Source organism: Adiantum capillus-veneris, chromosome 22 (genome assembly GCF_014529385.1).
Source record: "Adiantum capillus-veneris isolate H3 chromosome 22, ASM1452938v2, whole genome shotgun sequence".
Taxonomy (NCBI): domain Eukaryota; kingdom Viridiplantae; phylum Streptophyta; class Polypodiopsida; order Polypodiales; family Pteridaceae; genus Adiantum; species Adiantum capillus-veneris.
Window position 1 is genome coordinate 112,570,735 of NC_140952.1, and position 27,429 is coordinate 112,598,163.

Sequence of the window (27,429 nt, forward strand, 5' to 3'; positions counted from 1 at the left end):
TACATACTCGCCAAGGACCTTTAGGCTTATATTAGATTGTTTTTGAGTGGTTGATAGCTTGGACTATGTTAGGGTTTGAGAATTGATACTCTTTTAAAAAAGAAAAACAAGAAAAATTCAGCGTTGGTGGACATTTTTTACTATCATTTTTTGAGTTGACTAGGAGTAGGGTAAGTAGACAACGAAGTGGACTTTTGACCTATCTTATCCTCTAAATTTTCATCAGTGAAGTGTTGTGCAAAATTCAAAGATTTCAAGTACGAGACTCATGAGGTGAGTTCAAAACGCTAAAAAGAACATTTCTAGTCATCATTGATCATGGAAAAGTTGTAGCACCCATTTGGTAAGTCAAAAATCAGCTTTCAATATTTTTTTATAGATTCAACCAAAAAGAGATTATTATTTCCCTTATGTTAGATGCATGCAAATGTAAATTTTTTTGGCCAAAAGTTCTCGCAATAGACCATATAGGAATTGAATGCCATATAAATTCTTTAAAAATGCAGATTTTTGCGTATGGATAGTAAATGCTTTTTTGTTTGAGGCCTGAAATTGAATTTTTTTCACACGTACAACTTGTATGGGTGATATGTTAACACTTTTGTGAAGGTTAAAAAATTTGTGAAGTCATTTGAGTACAAAAACCGGAGCGAAACGACTTCCACTTTGGACTGATAGACAATGAGGCTAAGAACACTCAAAAAAGTGCAGAACTTGGGGAGACCTTTTGACAAGTCTTATACCTTGTTACAAATTGGGAAACTTGCAGAATTGGGCTCTTAGATAATAAGCACACTTATTAACTTGAAGCTTGTAAATGCAAAGTTTTGGACCATTTGAAACCTCCACAAGTTTCAACATAGTATGATAAGATTCTGATTCAAGTTTGGGACTATTTGGACTTGTAAATTGTCAAATAGGCCTAGATCAAACTGTAGATTTCACTAAGATCCATCTGCAGACACAAAAATTGTCCTAGAAACTTGAAAAATAAACCAAAATTCATGAGACTTGATTTGTGACTTGCTTGCAGTGAGGACATCCAGACCAAGTCAAAATAAGGGAAAAATTGATCCATTCTGACCCACAAATATTGTGGTTTCCTTTTTGAAAGACAAATGCAGGCAGATTGAGGAAAATGTGGGCACTTGAGAGAGTAGGTATACAAGGAACAAGCGGCTTGAAGAATCGACATCAACATTCACTTGTTTGCAATGCTACATTTTTTACGTGCATCGATATGGAAGATTGACTTTGTGTTACCCATGATACTATGTATAGTTATCCTATAAATAAATAGAAGTTTTGAGGGAGGGGGTGGTCATTTTGGCTCATTGTGTGCCTTGTTTCATTTCAACTTTGTACTTGAAGTATAAAGGTATTTAGGCACTAAGGTGCAATGAGTGCTTTTCAAAGAGACTCAATATCGAACAAAAATCCCATCAACATCTTTTCATGCTTTGAAGGGCACCACATGCTACATACATATCGACAAAGCATTGCACTCAACATGTAGAATACTCTTTGTCATGCTTCAACATTCTATTATGCTAGATGGAACCTTGCATCCATGAGAAGCATTAGAAGCTCCTATTTTCCTAGAGATAATGGCTTTGTCATTTGAACATATGTAGAAATTGGAGCATTAAAAGATTAAGTCACAAGAAAGGAGTTTCTCTAGGACATGTTTTTCCTGGTAAAGAGGACCAAAATTGGCATGGACAGCCACAAAACCACCACCTACCATAATATTATGCTCCAAGAGTTTTACCTTGGAATATAAGGTTCCTTCCCAAGTCAAAGATGGCAATTTCAGCATAAGCTTTAAAGACCATTATTTGGGAAGATGCCCATTCGTTTAAAGCAGCCCTAAGTGTGTATCGTTGCATGTCTTGAGCATATCTTGCAATCAAAGAATTTCAAGTCACAAGGTCACAAGAATGACAATTTTCTAGAACATGTTGCCCTCATAAAAAGCATTCCAAGACACAAGGTTGCAATAAGGAAGCTTCTCTAGGATGCATCTTGCCTAGGGAAGAGCACCATACTTCATATATATGGACACAAGATGACCATCTCTAACATTATGTCACGGTCCAATAGTCCCTACCTTGAAACATCATCATATTCTTTCTTCCACTTGTGAGTGGTTCAAATCATGGAAGAGAGTTTGAGAATACATGCACATCTCATGAGGATCACCCCACACTCACATACATACACAACAAAGCAGTTCCAAGAAGAGTAAAATTTGTAATTAACCCATGTCTTTGAACTTCTTCTTGAAGGCACTTTCCCTTTTCTATTGATGCATCTGTAACACTAGGGCTGTGTGAGAATGAGCCACTTTTGTGGCTATAAGCAACTTTTTTGTAAATTCACGTTCTCATGGGACACAAAAAACCTCATCAAACCCTTTCATGGATTTGTTCTCAAGGCATGTGGGGAGTTGAAAAAAAATGAAAATGAATATTTTCATGTAAAATTATTATTTTTTAAGAGCCATCTTTTAGGTACAATCGAACAAAAATCACTCAAAAACTTTGATACCCCATGTAGACCCCTTAAAAACCTTCAAAGCACATTGAAACTTTTTTGAAAAATACATGTATGTGTATACAATGAGAATCTATGCATAGAGTATTTTTAGAAAAAAACGGCCGACTTGTGTTAGGCCTCAAACATGTGTATGCTGTTAAATTGAAAAGCCAGTTTTGTGGCTTCTTACTATTTTTAGAAAATTATAATTTTTAATTTTATACTTTTTTGGGATAAATGGTATACTAGAATTTTCCTCTTATGTCATAGGATCTCAATGGTATCCTATAATCATGGTTTCTTGAAAAATAGACAATCCTAGGGCCAATTTTATAGAATGAGTTGCTAAGCCATTATTGTGGCTCACGCCACTTAAGTGGCTCAAACACAAACCTAGTGTTAAGAGCTCGTTGGCAAGTGTGGCGAAGAGAACCATAATTGGCATACAAGTCCATAGAGCACTACTTAATTCAATTTGAAGCAACAAAACCCTCCCTTGAAATTTGATCATGACTTCCTTTCCAGTGTCAATAGGTCCGATCATGGCACGAGCTTAGAGGATGCACGCTTAGGTCACTTTATTTGGAAGAAAATCCATGTGCTACATGAGTCCAAAATTGGCCCTTCTAGTACATAACCTAGTGTGTATACATATTGCCTATGTAATTGGTAATATGTATGTGAGTCACTGTCAAGTTACTAGAATTCAATACTCCTGAGGACTATAAAACTAAAGAAAACGGGAATTTCTCAAATTAGTTTCAAGAATCAACTTTGAATTATCCTGACATTAAAATAAATGTTCAAATAAAGGTTATATGAGACGAACTATATAATCTAAAGACTCCCACCCCGATCTCTTGAAAATTGAGTCTCATAATCATTCCACCTTAGCTTGTTCCAGATTTAGAGCCATAATTACATTCGCTTTCTCTGCTTGAGTTTTTAGAAGGAGGTGGAAGACTCCAAAGCATGTGAGTATGACACACCGAGGTTTAGACTCTTTTGGGAAAATTTGAGGAGTCATATGAATTTTTTAAGCTCTCATGCCCATCCACATGCCCTTCTCCTAGTTTTGCCTCCAACTGCCGCTCATCATAATCCATATTGCCTCCAATTGCCGCTCATCATAACCCATATTTTACCAATTTGAGTATTGTAACGTTCTCGAGAGATCTTATAGGAGAATTTTCATGCACTTAAAAAGTGACATTCATCTTTCGAGTCCTTGCATGCCTGATTTGATGACAAAAAGGTGTGCTCGTTTTGTGCTCCTAAATAGTCCTCTAGACTCTCAACATTGAGTTCTTGTTTTGCCTCTGTTTAGAACATTCGACAGTCAAGGCTCATTTTTGAAGGGTGACCTTTGTGACTCCTTTGAAGGGTAAATTTTGATGCATTTCCCTCTGTCTACGTAGAAATCCGTGCGTTGCCTCCTACCGCTGTGGCTCTTCCTCTCCCTCGCCACAATGCCTCCTCCCCATGTCCCCTTGTCGCACCTCCTTTAAGGAGCATCCATCAGCCATGAAAGTTGTTTGTGCCCTCTCGAATCAACTCCCTCATTTTGGAATCGGAACACATGTTGCACAAGGAGGAATAACAAAAGAGACTCGTAAAGCATCACCTTCCTTCCAATGCATCCGCACCTTGTCTCCCTATGAACCTTGTAGTTGATAATATTTGAGAGCATCTCCTATTTATTTGATTATTTTTTGAATTAATTTCAGTTGATACCCCCCTACATAATGGGAAGAATCATTTGAATATTACTCCTCAACAACGTCTCCAATCTAGAGATCTCCTGCTTTCATCAAAATTGCTTGCTAGATTCGGACACGTGTGCAACAAAGATCCACCTTACGTGCGCTGCCCTACACCACACAAGCAGCTGCATTGATTTGATGACGGTCCTGCTCATCAAAGTTTGAAAAATAATCCCTTTAGCCCCCTTGGTCGTGCATGTCACGTGCGCCTCCGTCCCCTCCTCCACCTCTTGCTTGTGCGACGTCCACCCACATCTTTCGCCTCCTGCTTGCGCGAACGCTGCTCCCTCCCTCCGCCTCCTACTTGCACGATGTCGCTCTCACAGCCTCTCTCCTCCCGGACAAAATAAGAGCGATATACTTTCTTAATGCTCGATTTTGTGATTTAAATTCAGCGCTATTTGAAGATTTGAATTCAGATGGTCACGCCCTATTCTTGAAGATTTATCAAAAGGATAGAATTATGAAGTGTGAAATGGTCACCAGACTGAGGGCAGGCTTTCCGCAGGTTTGCACTGATTTGCGTAGAGCTCAGTGCTCACTGCATACTGTTAGTGAGCAGTGCATAGTAGAGGCGATCTCCAAGGAGCAAGAGCAATGGTCGGCTCAGTCGAGAGTCGAGACATTACTCCATTCTGCTTGTGCAGGACGACTCAAGAGGTCCCTCTTTCTCTCTACTTTTTCAGATCTTGTGTGCGTGCGTGCGTGCGTGTGTGTGTGTGTGCGCCCACCCCTTACCCCTTGGTCCCCAGCAAAGGGTGGGGTAATGCCCCAACTTAAGGACACCGAAACAAAAGTCCTAATCAGAACCTGTAAAATTTTTGAAGGAGCAGCCTAACATGGATTGCTATGCCTAGTTCTACACTAGGTCGTTGACATGCCATTTTCCTAGTTATCAGAGGATTTTTCAATTCCTCTGTTAAGGATTTGTACGTTGGGAAAGATTGTGTGGCAGATGTGCCATTGCACAAAAATACTGCAACAGACTTTGTTGGATGTATCATTGAACAAAAAGATTGCAGCGGCATTGCCAACAGGTGTTATTCTTCATTATTGTTGTTAACTCAAGCATAGAGAACAAAAGAATCTTTTGTTTATTATCCACATAGCGCTATGTGGTTGCAAGTGAGCAAGGATAGAGAAAAGAGACCTTTGTTTCAAAATTGACGCTTATGCATGCATGCGAGAAATTAAAGAAAAAGGAACATTCTAAGAAGAGCAAATTTAGTTTAATGTAATGTTTTGCTCAAGAGAGTGGGTGGGGTAATCAGCATTTCACCAAGGTATGTCTTTGGTGGTCTCAAAGGTGCTCTTTATAGAGGCAACACATGGTGAACATAGATATCAAAATTGTAGAGAGAAGCAGCCGTTGGCATGGCAAGCTGAGGGGGTGGGTCGACAGCGGGCGCAGCCAGGTGGTCGCAGCAGCAACATCATGCGTGAGCGAGCAGCAGGAGCAGCCAGGGCCGTGCGCTAGCAGGAGGGAGATAGATAGATAGATTTAATTATCGTCCACGGAGGTCAGATATGACCCATGGGAGCAAAGCAAAAACATTACATCTGTTCTTTCGGGGTGGAAGCGTTATATACATATCAGTTAGGGATTGAGGGTCCATCGGGGGTAAAGGAAAAATGAAAGGTTAAGAACAAAAACAAAACCTAAGGGGGGTCAGGTGGAGGGGGAGTTGGCTTGGGAGTTCAAAACTCCTGAATGATGGCTTTGCTGCCACGATAGACTGCCCATTTACCTTGTTTATGAGCTTCATGCATCTTTTTGAGCTCACTTGCTTTACGCTTGAGTTGATTTGCAGTCAATTCCTCGACGATCCAAAGATTTGTCCCCTATAGGATTGACGTAGCAACCTCTTCCGTTCTTCTTTGTTCTTGAAAGTGAGGATGCATTGGTCGGGAGGCACACGCCTATGTGTGTCGTTGATCCAAGAGACAGTGTCCGGCTCGATGTTGATTGGTTGAAGAATGTTGTTGAGCTCGATGATGCTGTATCCATCTAGAAGCCAACTAAAGACCTCCGCCAGGAAGAGACAAACATAACTCCAATTTACATACAATTTGAACGTAGGAAGCATGTCAGGAATTTGACTAGCACTTACACGCTTTTCTAAATCGTTATGGTAACTAAGGTCTCCATTTTGTCCCATGGTGTGTCCCTTACAACGAAACCATTTTTTCTACACATGATTGCAAATAACCCTCCAATTCTCTCCACACTGCATTGTCCATATACTTTGAAAACCCTAGACAAGGCAGCTTGATGAGCTATCAACACTACAAAATTTTCTCAACTGAGCGAGAACTATGTGAACACATCTTGACGTCTCCAATATGGCTACCCTATTAAGGAAGTCTAATTTGTGACTGAATAGTCATGCCAAATAAGATTTACGAAAGGTAAGTCTTGCGCAAAGAGCGATACAAAAAATCTCTCAATTTAGCCAAGTAGCCAATCTGTAAGAATGGCCAAAAAGGAATGTGTCATTATGCTAAAAAGCATTATTAGGCATCATTAGCAAAACATCTTTCAGATAACACTATCTTATTCCAATGAAGGTGTGTACTCTTCAAGGAGCAAGCTTAGGCTTTGTCTATCACTTACTTCTCTCATGTCTAGCACACTTGTAACCACCACATTCTTCATTAGTCGATCAATGAGCATTTTCTAGAATTTGATTTATTTAATGTCTATCAAGTATGTCATCTGCTTTCTCTGAGCAAAGTATAGGCAATGGGAAAAAAAGCAACCAAAAGCAATATGTGTCAAAGACGGATACACTTCAACTAAGCAATGCAAATCCATATCGCAAAAACGTTGGGGATGCTCGAGAGAAGACGTTGGAGATGATGCGGTCCCGCGGGTTCTGCGAGTGATTGACTTCTTCTCCGGCTTCATCTGCCTCTTCTCTAGCGCCAAGGAACTGCTTAGGTATACCCTACAAGCTGGGTCGAGCAGTATGAGAAAATCAGCCCACGATTTCATGAGAAGCCCAACAGTGACACAGTCACTTAACATTTGCACTTATAAGAGGTGGTTCATACGTGGTAAGGCGAAGTTCGCATCTTGTGCAATGCTTAAGCTTGGTGCTAAATGTTGTATTGTGAAGAGAGAGTATGTACCTATGACCTGCCTGGACATGCAAGTCCTGCTAGAGGCTCACAAGGGTGCCAGGCTAGGTTCCAAGCTAAGACTAGGCTAGACTGTAGCGGAAGCTAGACTATGACTGACGCTAGGCTGCAACAGGATTGATCTGAAGAGCACCAGCTCCGAATCACGCCGGGAGGTGTCTACAAGACAGCCTTTAGGACTACTTTTGGGTTATTTGAGTTTTTGGTGATGTCTTTTGGCTTAACCAATGCTCTTGCGACATTTAACCGGATGTTGGACAGGATTTTTCGAGAGCACAGGCTATTTGTTGGCACTTTCTGTGACGACATCATTGTTTTCTCCAAGAATGAGGCAGAACACAGAGATCATTTGCTTGAGGTGATTCAGGTATTACAAGATAACAAGTTAGTGATTAATGCAAAGAAAAGTGAATTTTTCCTACTAGAGATAACACTTTTCGGGACACATTGTCTCAGCAGGACAGGAGTTGAAATGGAACCGGCCAAGATAGAGACTATCCGTGATTGGCTCGATTTGAAGAATGTCCATGAAATTAGAAGCTTCTTGGGACTAGATTTTTGAAGCGGATGAATATACGTTAGGCTTGGATACGACCATTGCCAAGGTTCGCGAGACTTTGCAGAAGTCTCAAGAACGATAGAAAAAGGCAGCGGATCGCCATTGTCGCGACTTGAAATTGAGGATGATTGGGTGCTCTTACGTTTTGAGAAGGCACGCCTAAGAAAGAAAAAAGAGAAAGGAGAGGCTTTTTTTCCAAAGCTTAGTATGTGATACTACGGACCTTTCCAGATCACTGAAAAAAATAAATGATGTCTCCTTTCGATTGAAACTGCCAGATACTTGGAGGATTCACAATGCATTGCATGTGAGTCTCTTGAAACCTTTTAAAGGTGATGTGCATGATGATGGGGAGCCTGATGAGCAACCCGAAGTGGAAGAAAACGAGGAGATCCTTGTTCCTGAACAGATTTTGGCACATAAGGATACGAAGAAAGGTAAAAGTCCGAAGGCGGTTCTTGGTTAAGTTCAAGACCTATCCTGCATTTGATGCGAAGTGGATGGAGGAGGAGGACCTAGCACATACTTCTCGGATTGTGAAACTTTACCTCGATGTTTTTGGTTTAGCATCGTCTACTCCAAATGAAACCTAGTATTCAGCTTGGCCAGAGATGTGGTGCAGTGGGATGCACAAGAGGGGAGTCACTCCACTCCTTTGTCAAGAGATGCCTTGATTTTGATACTAAAGTCACTAATGTCTCTTTGAGCTTCAGGGATATTGAGAGCTGACAGTATTCTGCTCTCAATAGACATGGTTGCAATAGGGGTTAGTCAATCGGACATCGATGAGGTCTCGATTGGACCTAGATGCGATTGCTAGCTACATTGCCAATAAATCATGGTCTAAGATCCGAATGAATGTTGAATGTCATGTGATGTCTTGTGATGTCGTGTGATGTGACTGTCAATTTGGTACATGTGCTAGATGTGTGTTCCTAGTACGTAGGTACTAACAGTCAGTGTCTGCTAAGATGGTTTATGGCTTCTGTCGGTTTTGCAGGCGTAATCGCGGTCGATTACAATGCTTTCAAGAGGGGGGTATGTCACAAAGTGATGACGTGGCTACCGATAGCAGAAACCCTAAAAATGCTGCAAACCGCAATTTCTGTCAGAAACCTTAATTTTCAGAAATCCTAATTTTAAAAAAGCCTAATTTTTGAAAACCCTAACCCTAACTGCTGGCTGAAACCCTAAGTGGCTGAAAAACCCTAAATCTGACGCCAGTGCCACGTGGCAGCAGTTCCAGGATTTGCGGAGAAGAAAAGATCAGCATGGGTGACGCTTTTGCAGCTTTTTGCTCCACAATGATGTGATGAGAGAGAGAGAGAATGAAACTTGCTTTATTTTATTAAAGCCACAGAGAGAGAGAGAGAGTTTGTGAGAGAAACTCTTTGCTTTTAATTTTTAAGCTTTTGGGGCTCTGCTTTTGGGCATCCCTTGTAACCTTTAAATAAGTGGTTTGGGCTCACTTCTGAGAGCATCTGGATGCAGAGTCTGAGAGTGAAACCCTAACCGCTCTCTTGTACTTTGAAGATTGATTAATACATGAAGAAATACCGAAAGGGGTGCTAATCTTTGGGGCCAATATCTCTAGGCACGGAACTCCGCCGTGCTAGTGCAAATCTATTGTGATCTGTGAATTGTTTTGAAGTGGTTATTAGTGATGTCGCGATTGATTCTTGACTTGGAGTGTCTAAGTCTGCTACAGGTACTGTCTACTCCTTATGAAGGCTCGATTTTCCAATCACTAGGGTTTCATGGTATTTTTCTGTTAGGGTCTCCCTGAGGTGCTCTGTCCTACGTTTAAGAGTATGTAAGGCCCTAGAACTACTGTGTCTATTCTGGTGTGCACACAACTATTTAAGTACTTATTTTCTAGTAAATAAATTAATTATTACAGAAACTGACATAGTCACATCCCTCTTTGTTCTATACAGTTAACCTCAACTATGGAGTGTCAACATAATTGTGCAAGATGTCTGGGTAAATCCTTGAGATCAGCCTCAGTCATCCACTTTGCATGTAAAGGGGTGTAATTTTTAAACTTGACTAAATACTTTCGATGTAGTCTCTTGGACTTTAGTTGTTACTCGGAGTGGTGTATTATCTGTTTTGGTTGAAGGATCTCTTCAGTCTCTTCAACTTCTGGAGGATCTTCCTGTACTGGAACCATGGGAGGATAACCAACATATGGTCGGAGGAGACCTCTATGAAAAGCATTATGGATGCGTTAATGAGAAGGCAAATTTAATCTAAAAGTCACTTCATTGACTTTATCTATAACTTTGAAAGGGCCGTAAATTCTATGGGAAAGTTTAACAACTTTTCCTTTTTTGACCCGCTTTTTCAATCTAGCTTTCTCGAAAGCAAGACATATTGTCCGTTTTCAAGTTTGAGGTTTCTTCTGTGCTTCTCCGCTTTTCTCTTCTGTTGCTCTTGAATGTGAAGAATTGCTTGTTTTACTTGTTGATAGGCAGTATCAATATCGCGTACATTCGTCTGTTGCAAAGATGTTTTCTTTGGTAACCAAAATAGGAAGTGAAAGTGGCGTCCCATCTATAATTTCGAATGGAGCTTTACGGTTGAGGAATGTATGATATTATTATATGCAAACTCAATTGAGAAAGCAGATTTCATTCTTTCTTTACTTCTTCCTCATAGTCGGGAGGAAGGAATTGAGCATAGAATTCCTTCTTGAAGGAAGTCCAATCTTGAGGCTTGCATTTTTCGAGGATTAGAGTCAACTGCCAACTACTGCCTGTGCCTTTCAGATACATATTGATGTGGAAAAGCTTAGACCTTTCTTTAAAATTCCCTTTTGCAAATGCGATTTCAAACTGGCGGATGAAAGCTTGAGCTTTGTTGTTGTCCCGCCGTCCGTTGTAGGAATCAAATTTTACATCTTTGTCACTTGACTTGAAGATCAGGATGATTCAATTGTTGAACCTTCAGATTAAACCGCATATGACGTTGTGGAGGCTTATTCTGACTCTCGTGCATGCGGGAGGTTCCGACTAGAGGATCTTTCTGAGGTTCTTGTCTCTCTGGCTCCTACGGGAGAAAGCTCTCGTGCATGCGGGAGGTTCCGACTAGAGGGTCTTTCTGAGGCTTTTGCCTCTTTGGGATTTGCGGGATTTCTCCCGACTCCAATGGCACTTTCTCCTTCCCTTTTTCAAGGGTATGAAGAATCTTTTGCACTTCTGGATGGGAGAGAGCTTTCTGCAACTCTGTCACCTGTTGCTGGAGCAGAGTGAACTCATATCTCACGTCCTTCAATTTTTGAAGTCTGCCAAGAGTCGTCAATCCATTACCATTGTCATAAAGGATGGAAGCGTAAACTAACTTTTAAATGCAATTCATATACTCAAGAGAGAGAGAGATGACCTTGCTCTGATACCACTGTCACAAAGGGCGGAAGCGTAAACTAACTTTTAGATGCAATTCATATACTCAAGAGAATTAAGGAGAGAGAGAGAGAGAGAGAGAGAGAGAGAGAGAGAGAGAAAGCTTGACACATCATTGGGGACTAGAAGATGGGCTCGTCCCCCCATAAAGAGAATATCTTTATTACTAAGAGAGAATCTTTACAAGCACAAGAATGGGGCAAACGCCCGTCCTCTTCTGTCTTGTCCTTTTTCTGCTTCTGACTGAGAGAGTGAGGGAACTACTCTCTATTTGCTAAGAGGATTCTTCCCCTCTTCTGTGAGATTTTTGGAAGCTCTCGTAAGCGAGAGTCTATCGTCCACAAAATCAATTGCAACACACGAATAGAAGCTGCAAAATCATTGCACTTAAAAAGAGAGAGAGAGAGAGAGAGAGAGAGAGAGAGAGAGAGAGAGAGAGAGGAGTGTTGACACCGCACCGCGGAGTTTTGAGCCAAGAAACATTGGCCCCAACAAGCGACGCCCCTTTTGACATTTCTTTATTATTGTTCTTGGCAAAGTACAATTCCCGAGGGTCCAATTCTCTCTGAGATCTGCATCTATATGCTCTATGGAAGTGTGGCCTTCCGAGCGCTTATAAATTTACAAGGGATGCCCAAAAGTAGAGCCTCAAAAGCATGTGATCCAAAAGACTTATCCCCAAAAGCCTTGCATAAAAACTGCCAACTCAGCAACGCAAATCGTGGAAATCCGTACAACAATGCCATGTCGCAGCCAGCCAATGCGTTTTGCGAAATCAGCCCAAAGTTCAAGCTTTTGACTTTTTGGGTTCTATGCCCCTCGGGCGGTGCTCCATATGTTGGGTAGGATTAAGTTTTTATTAACCCTAATCCCTTCTGTTTAGGCCGCTCGGCCACATTTTTTGGATAGAGCTCTTCTTGTTCCCTCGGCTAGTTTTTTCCAGTTTGGGTATGCCACGTCATCACTTTGTGACAGCAAGTGTAGATTAGCCTAGCGTTTTTGCATCCTGCAGTGCTTGGCGTTTTGCTCCTCATCACAACTATCAACCTGGATCAGCCAGCGTTTTGGTGTTTGGCCTAGATCTCTCGTTGAAAAAGCCTTGCTTCCACTAACGCTAACCTGTGCGTGCAAGTGAATGAGACTGAGAGAAGGAGAGAGAGGAGATAGGACACCCGAGAGGTTGTAAAACCCTCCTCCGAAGGCCCCACTCTCGTTGGCGATAGTGGTCCACTTTGATTGCACAAAGGTGTACAATGCGAATGCAATGGACTGATGCAATGGGACTATGCCGATGACGACGACGGTTGTGACGACGACTTAGGCTGAAATCTGTGATCTTCTATGGCTGAATTCGGGGTTATCTTGTAAATGACTGTTTCTTGTTGTTTTCATGGTTGAAAATGACTGTTTTGTTCGGGGGTCATGCTGAGGGTAAAAACGCTGATGTTGCTGGCTGGAAATGCTGTAGATCTGCAAGATAGGGCAGCGTTTCCAATGGCTGCAAACTTGCTGCAAAGTTTTCAGAGCTGAAGTGCAAATGAAAAACGCTGGCTTCTGCTGCTCACTGGCGATCCAAAAACGCAAGGGAATTGGGCTGCCTGAAGGGGAGAAAACGCCAGAAACAGAGGCTTATGGCGATGGGTTCTGGAGATGGAAAACGCCAAGGGATGGGAGAGGATGGCGATGGTCTAATGCTGAGGGGGGGTACTGCTGAGAAGTTGCTTGTTGAGCGGGAAGCTCCTGCTGCCTCTTCTGCCAGAAAGTGCTAACTTGGGTTTGCTTATATATTAACTTAGCAAAATTGCCCTACCTACTTTTGTTGGAAAGTCACTTAAAAATAATAAGTGAAAATAACCAAAAATAGGAAAATAGGCTAAATGCACTGGAAAATTCCCCTGACTGAATCTGATGGATTCTGAAGGGAATACTGATGATCATGCTGTGTGCAACCGAAGGATATGCATCTATGCTAAGTGACTGGGCATGCACGGTCTACGAATAGACTCACAAAAGTGCCAGATCACTGCTAATCTAAATTGACTGGACTGATTTAACCTTCCTGTGGTGTAGCTTGTCCACGGACACATAGGGTTGGGATGTGTCACGTGACATCCCCTCCTTTTCAAAGTGAGGTACTGGTACCGAACTGTATGGCGTCGAGAGAGATCGCCAACAGCATCCGGAATCGTGGAAGGGACTCTTCGCCGGCCCACTCTGCTGTGTGGGTCGAGCGGTACTTGAACTTCATAAAGGTCTGCAACGCTTGCTTCTTTGGGCCGCGCCGAAAGCGACACAAAGTCTGCTGTAGATCTGCAAGATAGGGTAGCGTTTCCAATGGGCTGCAAACCTGCTGCAAAAACGCCAACTTAGGCTGTGTTTTCAAGGCTGAAGTGCAGATGAAAAACGCTGGCTTCTGCTGCTCAGTGGCGATCCAAAAACACAAGGGAATTGGATGGCGTATGGCGATGGGTTTTGGAGATGGAAAACGCCAAGGGATGGGAGAGGATGGCGATGGTCTAATGTTGAGGGGGGGTACTGCTGAGAAGTTGCCTGTTGAGCGGAAAGCTCCTGCTGCCTCTTCTGCCAAAAAGTGCTAACTTGGGTTTGCTTATATATTAACTTAGCAAAATTGTCCTACCTACTTTTGTTGGAAAGTCACTTAAAAATAATAAGTTAAAATAACCAAAAATAGGAAAATAGGCTAAATGCACTGAAAATTCCCTTGATTGAATCTGATGGATTCTGAAGGGAATACTGATGATCATGCTGTGTGCAACCGGAGGATATGCATCTATGCTAAGTGACTGGGCATGCACGGTCTACGAATAGACTCACAAAAGTGCTAGATCACTGCTAATCTAAACGGACTGGATTGACTGAACCTTGCTGTGGTGTGGCTTGTCCACGGACACATAGGTTGGGATGTGTCACGTGACAGGGGACTTCAGGCCGTAAGCTCCCAAGAGCCATGTGCACAATCCCTACACCGTCTTTGGATGCCCTCTACCACACACACGGGTGCACACGGATAATAATACACTTAAGACAATTAATTATTGAACTTGATTGAGAAAGAGAAGAGAATTTGAACCTGGTTGACAATAAGGGAGAACAAATAAAAATAGGGTTTGGCATACTTGTATTGGCTAGCGTGCATTCAAGTTGGCCACCCACATGCATCGCATTTAGGCTACATCTAGTTCTTGGCCAAACACTTTTGGTCGAATCCAACAATTTTTAGTCTTGCACCCATATATCCTTTTCTATGGGATTTTCTTACTTATAGTTGTTGGGTTTTATTGTTGGACATTGCTCAACTAGCCCTCATGTGTTATATAGGCAGGGGCTAGTGTAACAAACTTAGACACCCCAAGTCAATTCAAAACAGTTCACAAAATTGACACGGCCCGGTGTAGTTCCGTGCCCAAAAGTATTGGCCCCAGAGACTGGTACCCCTTTCGATATTTCTTTTTGTATTAATCTATGTTCAAAGTACAAGAGAGTAGGCAGGTGCTCACTCTCAGACTCTGCGTCCAGATGCTCTGAGAAGCGACTCGTGAGGCCATACCCACTTATTTATAAGGACAAGGGATGCCCAAAAGCAAAGCCCCAAAAATCTCTAAACCTAAAAGCTTTTAATCTCAAAAGCAATTTGCCCAAAAGCTGTCATAAAAATCAGCCAACGTAGATTGCGCAATTCCGTACAGACTGTCACATCAGCAACGTAATTTCCGTCACGATTTTCGGGCTGCTACATCAGCTTGTTGGCGCAATATCTAGGATTTGCTGCCACATCAACAGTGTGTGTGTCCAGGGGCTTGCTGTCACATCACCTGTTTGTAACCTACCCTCTCTTGAGAGGATTGTTATCGTCCTCGATTATGCCTTCAAAAACAAACAGAGGCCATAAATTGTCTTAGTAGACACTGACTATTAGTACCGACGCACTAGAAACAACACATCTAGCACATGTACGAATCAATAGTCACATCACCGGACATCACAGGACATCACATGACAAATCACATTCAAATTCATTCCAAATCTTAGACCATGATTAATCGGCAGTGTATTTATTAATCGCATCTAGATCCGTTCGGGACCTCACGGATGTCCGATTAACTAATCTTTATTGCAATCATGTCTGTAGAGATTTATGAGATCGAAATGTTGCAATCATTTCGTCTTTCAGTTCCTGCACTCAAGCAAGTCAAGTACAAATCAATCATTTTCATTTTCGGGAATTCTAGTTCAGAAAGTCATAATGTCAGCCCAACAGTATCCTTGAAACCCAAAGGGACATCAGTGACTCTATATCAAAAATCGGGGTAATGTGTTGAGAAAAGAGCGGAGTGACTCCCCTCTTGTGCAAGCCTGCTCCACTAGATCCACTCATGCTAAAATTTTGGGTTCTATCGGAGTAGACTGTAGAAAACCGAGTGCTTCACGGTAAAGTTTCACAATCTGAGGAGTATTTGCTAGGTCCTCCTCCTCCATCCATGTCACAAGACGGGCACCACGTGCCAATAGAAAAGAAGAGACTGAACAGACTTTTAGCACTTCAATAACAACTGAACTGAAAGAGAGAGATGGCACGTGACACGGAGTGACGGAATTCTGCCCTAGAGAGTATTGGCCCCAAACCTTGGCGCCCCTTTCGGTATTTCTTTATATTGCATCAACACAGTGCAAGCCGGTACTCCAGACTCTGCACCTTCTCCAGGAAGCATGCTAAAGAATGAGCCCTAGCCTCAAAAGCAATTTTACATGAAAGGCCTTTAAACTCAAAAGCTTCTGGTCCAAAAGCAATGCCAAAAAGGTACCAACGTAAATCAGAGAATTCCGTACAGCAGTCAGCGGAAAACGTGGAAATCCGTACAATCTGCCACGTCATCATGTCAGCGCAATTTTCGAGATTTCCGTACAGTAGCCACGTCATCAGTTGCTCCGCCAGCCCTTTTGTGTGTGTGTGTGTGGGTCTTGCTTTATTTAAGCCTTTATGTCACTTGGGGCCCCATCGAACGGGGTCCCTATAATTCTTCTGTAACTTGTTCTTCTTAGGGTTTAGGCCCCTCGGCCGGCATTTGCAAGTTGGCTCCCTTCTTCAAGGCTTTGACACGTCAGCAGTTTGTGACAATCCTCTTCGCATCCAATGCAAGATAGTTCTTGAATTTAACCAAGAACCGCCTAATCACTTCACCTTTAATCTTTCTATCTTTATGTGCCAATATCTGTTTCGGAACGAGTATCTCCTCGCTTTCCTCCTCTTCGGGTTGCTCATCTGGCTCCTCATCATCGGGCACATCGCCTTTAAAAGGCTTCAAGAAACTCACATGAAAAGCATTGTGAATTCTCCAAGTATCGGGCATCTTCAATCTAAAGGAGACATCATTTATCTTTTCTTTTATCTGAAAAGGTCCATAGTATCTCATGCTAAGCTTTGGAAAAAGCCGCCGCTCCTTTCCCTCTTTCTTTCGTAGGCGTGCTCTTTTCAAAACGTAAGAGCACCCAATCGCGAAGGTGTCGATTTGCTGCCTTCTTGTGTTGAGATTTTGCTAAAGCCTCCCGTACCTTGGCAAAAGCAGTGTCCAAGTCCCTCGTGTAGTGGTCGACCAGTCTGCAAAAATCTTAGCTTTCGTGCTTAGAAAGGATGGAACCTTCGTAGCACCTTCAATAATCTCAAATGGTGCCCCCGTAGAAGAGTGGATCGTGTTATTGTAGGCAAATTCCATCAAGGGCAAATTTTTTTCCCATTGAGTCTTTTGATCAGAAATGTAAGACTTCAATAAATCCAGTATGACTGAATTTGCAATCTCAGATTGCCCATCTGTCTGTGGGTGGAAAGATGACGAGAACTGCAACCGCGTGCCAATGTTCTCCCAAATAGCCTTCCAAAATAAACCCGTGAATCGGTATCTCTGTCAGAGACTATTGTCTCAGCCATGCCATGTAATCTGAATATCTGGGCAATGAACAGTCTTGCTAAATGATCCGGCTTGATTGTTTTTTTCACTGGAATGTAATGAGCTTGCTTGCTAAATCTGTTAATAACAATCCAGATACCATCGTGCCCACTCTGTGTCTTCGAGAGATAAAAAATGAAATCCATAGCAATACTTTCTCAAGGGCGGGTGGGAATGGGTAAAGGCTGTAACAATCCCTGTGCTTTATGCTTGTAAAACTTGACCTTCTGGCATACCAAGCAACTGCGTACAAGATCGTCAACATCCTTCTTGAGTCTTGGCCCAAAGAAGTAACGCTCCACACCTTTCAAGGTGGTATAAATGCCGTGGTGACCCGTAAATGGTGGACAGTGGCATTCGGTTAGAACCTGTTCCCTCAATGGCTGTGTAACGCACAACACATCGTTTTCTTCATCAAGTAGCCATCTTGTATGGAATATCCCGCTACTACCTCCCCATTCTGTATTCGTGTGAATACATCCGAAATATCTGGAACTGTGGCGTACTAATTGACCATATCCTCGAAGCTTTTATGATGAATCGCGAAAATAGCCAAGACTAATGGCCTTTGGGACAAAGCATCTGCCATTAAGTTCTTCTTTCCCTGTACATGGACAATCTGGAAGTGAAACTATGACAAGATGTTAGCCCACCGCATCTGCTTTTTCGAAAGCTGCTTTTGTGACAAGAAGTAACGTAAACTCTGGTGATCAATGAAGACCGTAAAATCGGCTCCGAGTAGGTAATGTCGCCACTGAGTAAGAGCATGGATAACTGCCTAAAGCTCTTTCGCATAAATATGTGGCGTCAATTCCGGCCTTGAAAACAATCGGCTCTCATAGGCAATGACATGGCCTTCTTGCATTAAGACCGCTCTCAGACTACGACCACAAGCATCACAGTATACTTCGAATGACTTTTGCAAATCCGGCAAAGTCAAAACTAGTCGCGTAGTCAATTTCTCTTTCGAAGTTTGAAAGGCAGTCACCTGTGTGGGTCCTCACGAGAAAGGGACTCCTTTTTGTGTCAGCATATGCAAAGGGGAAGCGACCTCTGCAAACTTTCTAATGAACTGCCGGTAGTAAGAACATAAGCCAAAGAAGCTTCTAACTTCATGAACATTCTTCAAATCGGGCCAATCACGTATAGTATCAATCTCGGCCGGGTCCATATGTACTCCTGCTGCTGAGACGATGTGTCTCAAAAAGTGTATCTCTGGTGAGAAAAATTCACTCTTCTTGGCATTGATTACTAACTTGTGATCTCGCAATGCTTGAAAGACCTGTAGGAGATGGTGTCTATGTTCTGGCTCATCCTTGGAGAAGACTATAATGTCATGAAAGAAAGTGCCAGCAAAAGATCTGGACTCTCTGAAAATCCTATCCATCATTCGGTTGAAAGTCATTGGAGCATTGGTAAGGCCAAAAGCCATCCCCAAAAATTCATATAAACCAAAGCTCGTTCGAAAAGTTGTCTTGTAGACATCTCTCGGCGCGATTCAGATCTGATGATATTCGCTTTTTAAATTGATCATGCTGAAAGAAGAGGATTTCTGTAGTCGGTCAAGAATATTATCAATCCTCGGAATCGGAAATCTCTTCTTGATGGTGAATTTATTGAGAGCTCTATAATCAATGCACATTCTCCAAGATCCGTCTTTCTTTAAAACCAATGACACCAGAGAGCATTAGGGTGAAGCACTCGGCTGGATAAGACCCTTTTTCAAGAGGTCTTTCACTTGATTCATAATCTCTTAATTCTGGGCTCGGCTCACACGGAAGGTGACCGGTTCGGTGGAGTGCTTCCAGGTATGAGATCAATAGTATGATCCTCAGGACGAGATGGTGGCAACTCGCCTGGCAGGCACTCAGAAAAGCAATCGATATGAGTGTGGAGAAAATCTTGGCATTCTTTATCAAGTTCAAACATATTTGTCCCGTGTTCATCATTTCACTCTTTCAAATAGATCGAGTAAACAAACAGACATGATTTCATTAATTTGGAAACGGTCGAAGCCGATACAGTAGGGACAGACTGGCCCTTCACTATCACATCAAGTACAATTTTTTGGCCCTTTGCATTTGTCAATGTTGCTTTCTGCCTGATAATCGACCACGGCGTTGTTCTTATGGTACCAAGGGACTCCAAGGAGGACATCACAACCTTCCAAGGGCATTATGTAAAAGTCCTCGTGCCCCAAATACCCCTGACAATGCAACTGAAGTTTGCCAATGACAGGCGTAATGGCTATGTCCCGTCTAGGTGCCGCTAGAACTGCCTCTGTTGGTGGCATAGTTACCCGCAACGGAATGTTGGAACAGGAACGGGGAACGGAGACCTAAAAATGGCCATTCCCTGTAACTATGGCTGGTGGTCCCATCGGATCGGGTGTAATCTCGAGCCGCCCCGCCAATTCAAGTGAAATGAAGTTTGCCTTGGTTCTTTCATCAAAGAAAATCGGTGCTTCTTGATCTTTCACTTTGCCCCAAGCTCGGCAAAGCTCTGTACTTTCATCAATCGTGCTTGGGTTAGTACCCATGCAATCTGGAACTAGTCCTGCTTTCTTCTTGCCTTTTCTGCTACGTTCCTCAGTTGCTCTCAAACTCTCTGGCCTGTCTTCATTCTATTCTTGCTGTGCCTTCATAGAGAACTTCACGCAGACGTGCCCATGTTCCCCGCATCCAAAACACTTCCCCTCTTTGATGTAATTGGCCCTCTGTCGAAGAGTGAGCGGGGGTCGTGAATCCTTGTCTTTCTTTTCTTGGGGACTCTTTCTCTTTCTACTTTCATTGTTAGAAGTTTGTTGGCTTCTTTGAGTCAAGATCTCATCAGTGGGGTAAGTCAAATTGCGCGAATGTATCGCAAAACCCCGTTTTGCATGACCCATCAATTCTTGAATAGAATTTGACTTTTGTTCCAAGCAGTAGTCTCGGACAACTGTAGGAAGTTCGCAGCAAAACTGTTGAATCTGTTCTTTAAACGAGACCACCTTAAATGAAGCGGCTGGTAGAAAAGAGCTCCAAAATCTTTTGCAATAAGCGTCCTGAGAATCTCCCTTGGTCATCCGAAGATGATTCCAAGCAGTTCGTATATCTCGGTCATACTCCAGAGTCAGCCAAGAAGAAATAAAAAGCCTTTTGAATTTCAACCATTTAACTGGAGCTTCCTTTCTCAGTAGAAGGGTGGACCACCATGTTCGAGCATTTCCCTTGAAGAAAGATGTAGCCCTCCTAATCTTGGAGTGCTCTGAGTAATGGCCGCTAGAGAAAGCTATGTCAAACTGTTGTATGAAGGCCAAAGCCCTCAAAGCATCTCGAAATCCAGAAAAAGAGTCAAACTTAATTGATTGTCCACCTTCTTTGAATTCTCTTACTTTCTTGCTTTTATCTTCGAGGAAGTCATATTGGTTGGCTTTATAAAAATGCTTCTTCTTTGCTAAAACATGTAATCGTCGGAGTCCGAACTGTTTGAGGATGAGTCCTCTGTAGAACTATTAGAAACTAGGCGAAATCTAGGCTTCTTTGCCTTTTTCTCGCCCTTTCCGAAGCTTTGCTTTTTGCTTCGCTTTTTGCCTTTTCTGTCTTCTTTGCTCATTGAGTCAAAAGAGCTAGAAGAACTGTCAGAAGAAGAAGAAGAAGAAGAAGAAGAAGAAGAAGAAGAAGAAAAAGTGGGTAGTGCTTCAAATCGTACACGCTTCTTTTGCTTTCTCGCAATGCAAAAGAAGATTGACGACCCAAATAACCCCCAAATAACCCGGGAAGTCAGTCCCTTTCTTGTGCTTTTTATCGTGCTTTTTGGATTTGTTGTTTGCATCCAAAAGCCAGCTAATCTGTGTCTGAACCACCTCTTGTAATTCTTGCTCTGTAAACGTCCTCAAAGAAGGAGGTTTCTTGATTGGCGGTTTGATGGGTGGCTCTGTGGCCTTCTGCCACTCGGTATGTACTTCTGCGAGGGATTGCTGAGACAAAAATTTTGCAAATTTTGGATCCTTCGCAATTTTAATCATCTGCTTTGTTGCCTCGTCAACCAATTGTCGACGTTCCATCTCTTCAATTTCGAACTGAGTAGGCCGAGATGGGCCGTACTCTTCCTCTGTTTGCTCATGAGAATCTTCTTCGTGATCTCCTCCCGCATTCACAGATGCAGAAGAAGTCGACTGTTTCCTTTTGGATTCCATAAGTGCGCAAGAAAAGGATCGGATTTCCCAATAGAAGAGAAATCGGCCGTGCTCTCATACCACCTTAACAAACTTGAACACCCCAAGTCAAGATTCTACCGCGACACAACAGAGGTTCACTTCAAAACAATTCACAAAATTGACACGGCCTGACGTAGTTCCGTGCCTAGAGGTATTGGCCCCAAAGAGTGGCGCCCCTTTTGGTATTTCTTTTTGTATTAACCTGTGTTCAAAGTACAAGAGAGTAGGCAGGTGCTCACTCTTAGAGTCTACGTCCAGATGATCTGAGGAGCGAGGCCGTGCCCACTTATTTATAAGTACAAGGGATGCTGAAAAGCAGAGCCCCAAAAATCTCTAAACTTAACAGCTTTTGATCTCAAAAGAAATTTGCCCAAAAGCTGTCATAAAAATCAGCCAGTGTAGATTGCACAATTCCGTACGGCTTGCCACGTCAACAGCTTAATTTGCATCACGATTTTGGGCTGCCACATCAGCCAGTCAGTGCAAATATCCGGGATTTGTTGCCACGTCAGCAGTGTGTGTCCGGGGGCCTGCTGCCACGCCACCAATTTGTGACAGCTAGGGGTACGTTGTCCACACTATTGTTTTGGCTGTGCCACCTCAAGGGGGAGACTCCATGGTCATGAGATGGTTGCATGTGTTTGTTGCGTAGCCTTTGATGCTTCATTTTGTGCGATGGTGTTCTCTCTCTCTCTCTCTCCCTTGTGTTTTTGCTTCTGCTATGCTGCTCTGACATGGTGTCGGGGTTTAGGACATGTCTCTTGCTACTGATACTCTTCCGGGATGATTGGATTTGGTGGCTGTGTTTGTACCTTAGTTGGTTGCATCTTTTGAAAACGAGCTCCATGCAACCCTAACGTTTTTTGTTGTAGGGGGTGCCAGGTGGACCTAAGGCCCTAAGCTCCCCCAAGAGCCATGGGCATCCCCTCTCCATTCGCTACGTCGTCTTTGGATGCCTTCTAAGTTCTCCCACATGGATATCAATAGACTTAAGTTATTGAACTAGATTGAGAAGGAAGGTAGATTTTGCTATGTGCCCCTTAGGGGGATATTCCGTAGTAATGAGATGGTTTTATGCCTCTGTTGCATAGCCCTTGCTACATCATTTTCTTTGTTTGCTCATCTCTCCCTTGTGTTTTGCTTGCGCTATGTTTCCTTGGCATGGTATTAGAGTCTGGGAGGACATCTCCCTTGCTATCCTTTCTAGATCAGATCTAGTAGTTGTGTTTTTAGCTTAGTTGGGAGCGTTCTTTGAAAACCCTAGCAGTCCCATGCAATCCTAGCGTTGTTGGGTTGTAGGGGGGACCTAAGACCGTAAGCTCCCCCAGGAGCTATGGGCATCCCCTCCCCATTCCCTACACCGTCTCTGGATGTCGTGCTACAACGGGAGCGCACATGGATATCAATAATCTTAAACAATCAATCATTGAAGCATGGTCATGAGATGGCTGCTTGCCTTTGTTGCATAACCTCTATCTCATCATTTTCTTCAATGGCTCTCTCTCTCTCTCTCTCTCTCTCTCTCTCTCTCTCTCTCTCTCGTGTTTTGCTTCCACTTTGCCATGGTATTAGAGTTTGGGAGGACATCTCTGTCACAATGTGATGACACGGCAATAAGTCTGTAAAGCAACAAAATTGGTCTTGGCAACCAAAAAGTGATGACATGGTGTACGGAATCTTGGAAACCGCTGCGGATTTTTAGGGACTTGGAAATTGCGGCGGATTTTTAGGAGAACTAATGTGGCTGATTTGTGCCCTATTCTTTTATCATAAGCTTGTTGTATCATATGGTTTTGGCGAGTGGCCTTAAAACAATTGTCTTGGGGAAGGCTTCTCATAGACTTGCAGTTGCATGTTTGAGAGAGCTCTCCTCCTGGCAGTTGTATCTTTTGAAGATCAATGTAAAAGAAATACCAAAAGGGGCGCACGGTCTTAGAGCTAGCGCATTTGGGAGTGGAACTCTACTACGTACAAGGACACCCATTGAGCCGTTGTCCTTCAATTGTTCTTATACAACCGAGTCAAATTGTAAATATATGGGAAGAAGAGAAGACACTGATCCTGTTTCAACTAGTATGACCATCTCGAGAAAAAGGGGCAAGAAGACCAAGGATTTCAAGGAGGGTGGGCAAGCTTTGAAGTTCGAGAGGTTTCAAGCTATAAGAACATCCACACGCGCAAAGTTAAAAGGTCCTTAAAAAATATGAACCGTACGATACCATTTCGTATATACGGATCCGTATCGTATGGATGTGTATCGTAATGATTTGTACGTTAAGTACGGATGCAACCTTGTAGTTGACTATCCCGACTATTTGGATTGAAAATCTACTTTTGAGGCAGCTAGAAAACCCAAGAAGCGTGTTCGCTTTGAGGATGATCCTAGTTCATCGTCGTCTTCTGACAGCTTGGAGAGCTCCTCTTCCTTTAATTCTAGCAAGGAGGACGGGAAGCATCGAAAGCGAAGAAAAACTTAGAAGAGCAAGAAGAACAAGAATATCAAGAAAGCTAAGAGAAGCAGATCACACACGTAATCTCGGAAGCATAGAAGCATTATGATAGTTCGTGCTAATAAGAGGAGGAAAATTCTCTTCTTCTCGGGTGTGTGTGTGTGTGTGTGTGTGTGTGTGTGTGTGTGTGTGCGTGCTAATAAGAGGAGGAAAATGGTATAACCTTTCTATCACCCAAGTGTGGTAGATTGGTTATGCCATTTCCCTCTTGAATAACAGGTCTTGAGTTCAACTCTCCTCGTAGGATAGATCTTTAAGGGCTCTTGGGATAGTTTCCTACGACGTCAAAATTCTCTTTCTTCTCCCTCCATCTCCTCGTCTAGCCATGCTACTTTCCTCCATTTACTCTTCCAATCGTGACTTGCCACTCTACTTTCCTCCATTTACTCCAATTGCAACTTGTGACGAGAGAGAGAGAGAGAGAGAGAGAGAGAGAGAGAGAGAGAGAGAGAGTGACTCTTTAGAGAGAAAAAAAAAAGAAAAGAGCCAAGCTCTAGCGATATCGCCAATGCTGGTTCTTTTTTTTTTGAAATGAAAGCAAGTTGTTTATTTTTAACGCTAGCCTGGCCATAAATCAGTGCTCTAATGCACAAGGTAAAATTAGCCAAACGCAAGTTTGAATGAATGCAATGCTGCAACGTGCAGAAGATGGCAAGAACTACGCACACAGCGTTTCTAGGAACCAGCAGACAACGTTTCGAGAGGCCCTTGCGGACCGCCTGCAGCCAGTGAGCTACTTATCCACCAAGTCGAGTAGAATTCCTTGGGGAGATTCAGTGAACGATTTGATGTGGAAAGTTTGGCAGACATATTGCATTGTATTGGGTTGTGGGTGGAGAGAGAGAGAGAGAGAGAGAGAGAGAGAGAGCTACTACACCGAGTAGTTGTGAGCCTTTTTAGACTTTAAGATTTTTCAGACTCCCTTGGGACTAGAAGTAGATATCTATGATAAGCGCCTTGAACCAGAATATGCCAATCTAAAATCATCCGTATGCCTCACATTTTTTCGAACATTTCTCTTTTAGCTAAGTACGGTGTCATCTTATTTCTTTACTAGTTGAAAAAGGATACTCATTCAAAAGAATCAAGAAAACGTTCGTTCATTTTTGCATCGTAGTAAGTTTATTTTTAATGTTTCTTCCTTTGGAATGTTCAAGATAATCAATAGTAAATTCAATAGAAGTGGAGAGCTAAAAAGCCCACTTATTGTTTGACTTAATAACACCTTATGTTGTTGTTTTGACCTTTAGCGCTTCTAGTATTTTTAATATAGCTTGTATCATAGCTGAGTATGCCCATCACCTCCAGAGGGTGATAGAAACTCAGCTCGTTGGTTTTGTAGAGTACGTTCAAAGCATGAATGACCTCTATATAAACCTGCACCTACTCTTGGGCACTGACGACGGGAGTAGGGATGTCATAGCTGTTGTCCAAGCTATGCATGATAAAGGTGATAATCTTATCCTTTCTGTTTGGACAAGCAGCGAAGTTGAGATCACATATTGTCAAGTTTGGTTCTTTGCTCTTCATAGGTTTGTAGTAGTATTCATTTTTCGATTTCGTATTTAGCTTACCTGAGGACTTAAGAATGTGTTTCGTTAGAAGTTGTTGTGTGAAGTTTGATTTTTAGGATTAAGTTTTTAAGATGTCTTATCCTTTTTTTGTTTAAAGTTGAGTACTTGTTTTAAGCCAAATACGTTGCGTCAACTTATTTTACACATGCCTTTTCTAAAAACATTTTTAAGTTAATAATGTTTTGTTTTATCAGTTTTGTTTCGTAGCAAACAAAGTGATTTAGTTAGTTAGTTAGTTAGTTTTTGTTTTTCTTTTCTTTTCTTGTGTCCCTTGCTTTTATAGTTTTATGAGTGCTTTATTCCCTCTTATAATTCATGAGTTCAGACTATTCTGAACTTATGAAGGTATATATAAAAGGAAAAAAATTCAAAATACCCTTTTAATTTGTGACACATGGTGGCAACAAGCTAGAACCACCAACAACCAATGGTTGGTTAGGGTGGTGGTGGTCATGGGTGGTAAGGGGCAGCAATGGGCGGTAGTGGTGGTGGGATGAAAAAAAAAGAAAAGCTCGCTCCGTAGCCGTCCTCGTGCAAAATAGTCAAAGAGGTTCTCATTGAACACGCGTATATGCACTCAGAGTTGCGTCTACGAACAACGCTGACGAGATTTTTAACAAACCGACCAAATTGTAAGTTTTCTTAATTGTAAGTTTTCTTACATGCACAATGGTCACTCGTGTATTGTGTGTTTAACTTGCTAGTTGGAGATATTTATCCTTCCGACAAAGAAGTCTAGCAGTGGGTGGATTGCATTATTGGTATTTTTGATGAATTCCATGCAGTTGTGGGAGAGCTACTCTATAACACTAGCGCGCGAAGAGTGTTGGCTGAAAGGGGGGTTTTTTTCTTTGACAACTTTTATAATGCTCCGTGTTCTGTGCTTGGCTTTGGCACTCTAGAATATCTCCCGGTTCCTTCGAAGGACAGTCCAGAGTGGCCAGTCCCTTTATCTGAAACCTTTGAGTGTTTCAGACTAAATCTCCATCAAGAAATACAAAAGTGCTCAAGACCAAATATTGCTAGTCGGCTTGTACGTGTTGCAATCTTCATGCTCGTGCATGTGTGCATTGACTTTTCCTATGATGAAGAGATTAGGAAGACAAGAACTATGCTACTCTGCAAGACAGAGAAATGTCTCGATTTTCTAGATGAATCTTGGGATGTCCATGATTGTGATAGCGTCTTATGCAAGGTAAATAAGAATTCTATTGTGTGTAAGTGCATGATAGCTTCTCAAAATTTAATAGCTTCCTTCCACTAAATAAGGTGGCATCAAGTGAATGGTCATTTGGTAGCTATGGACCAAGATTTAACTCATGACCTTAGCAATCCTTCGAGAATGCTTAAGGTACGGTGTGGATCTGATCTGCTAACTGTTCTTAGCATTTGAAGCAATGTGGCACTACGACAAGTGCGTGAGGATTTGGAGAATGAGATTGACCTCAACTTGCATCCAAACTTTCTTTTTCAGTGCAACATGCAAAAGTTAGTATGTTTTGTATGTAAACATTAATGCTGCATTAATTACTTCCTTGTTGGTTATCATCACAAAATATTAACTGTTCGATTAACTGTCGTACAGGTGCCGCAGAGAAAGGAAAAGAAGACATTGTGTGCAGAGATAAAGGATGACGAACTGTTTCTAGTGCAATGCAACTCCTGATTGAAGAAGGCGGCTCACACAATATATCGCATTGCTTTGTACTACAAATATTATAGAAAGTTGTTGACAACAAGCTTGCAATCTACATTTATGAAAAAATGCATTGTTAAGGA

The 27,429-nt window shown here is 42.3% G+C and overlaps 1 long non-coding RNA gene across 1 annotated transcript; it reads left to right on the forward strand.

The window, feature by feature from the left end:
• The first annotated feature begins 4,699 nt into the window (after positions 1–4,699).
• LOC147430033 (uncharacterized) lies at positions 4,700–27,429 on the forward strand. Its single transcript, XR_015185919.1, has 2 exons — positions 4,700–4,961; positions 27,236–27,429. It is a non-coding gene; the product is annotated as an uncharacterized LOC147430033 (long non-coding RNA).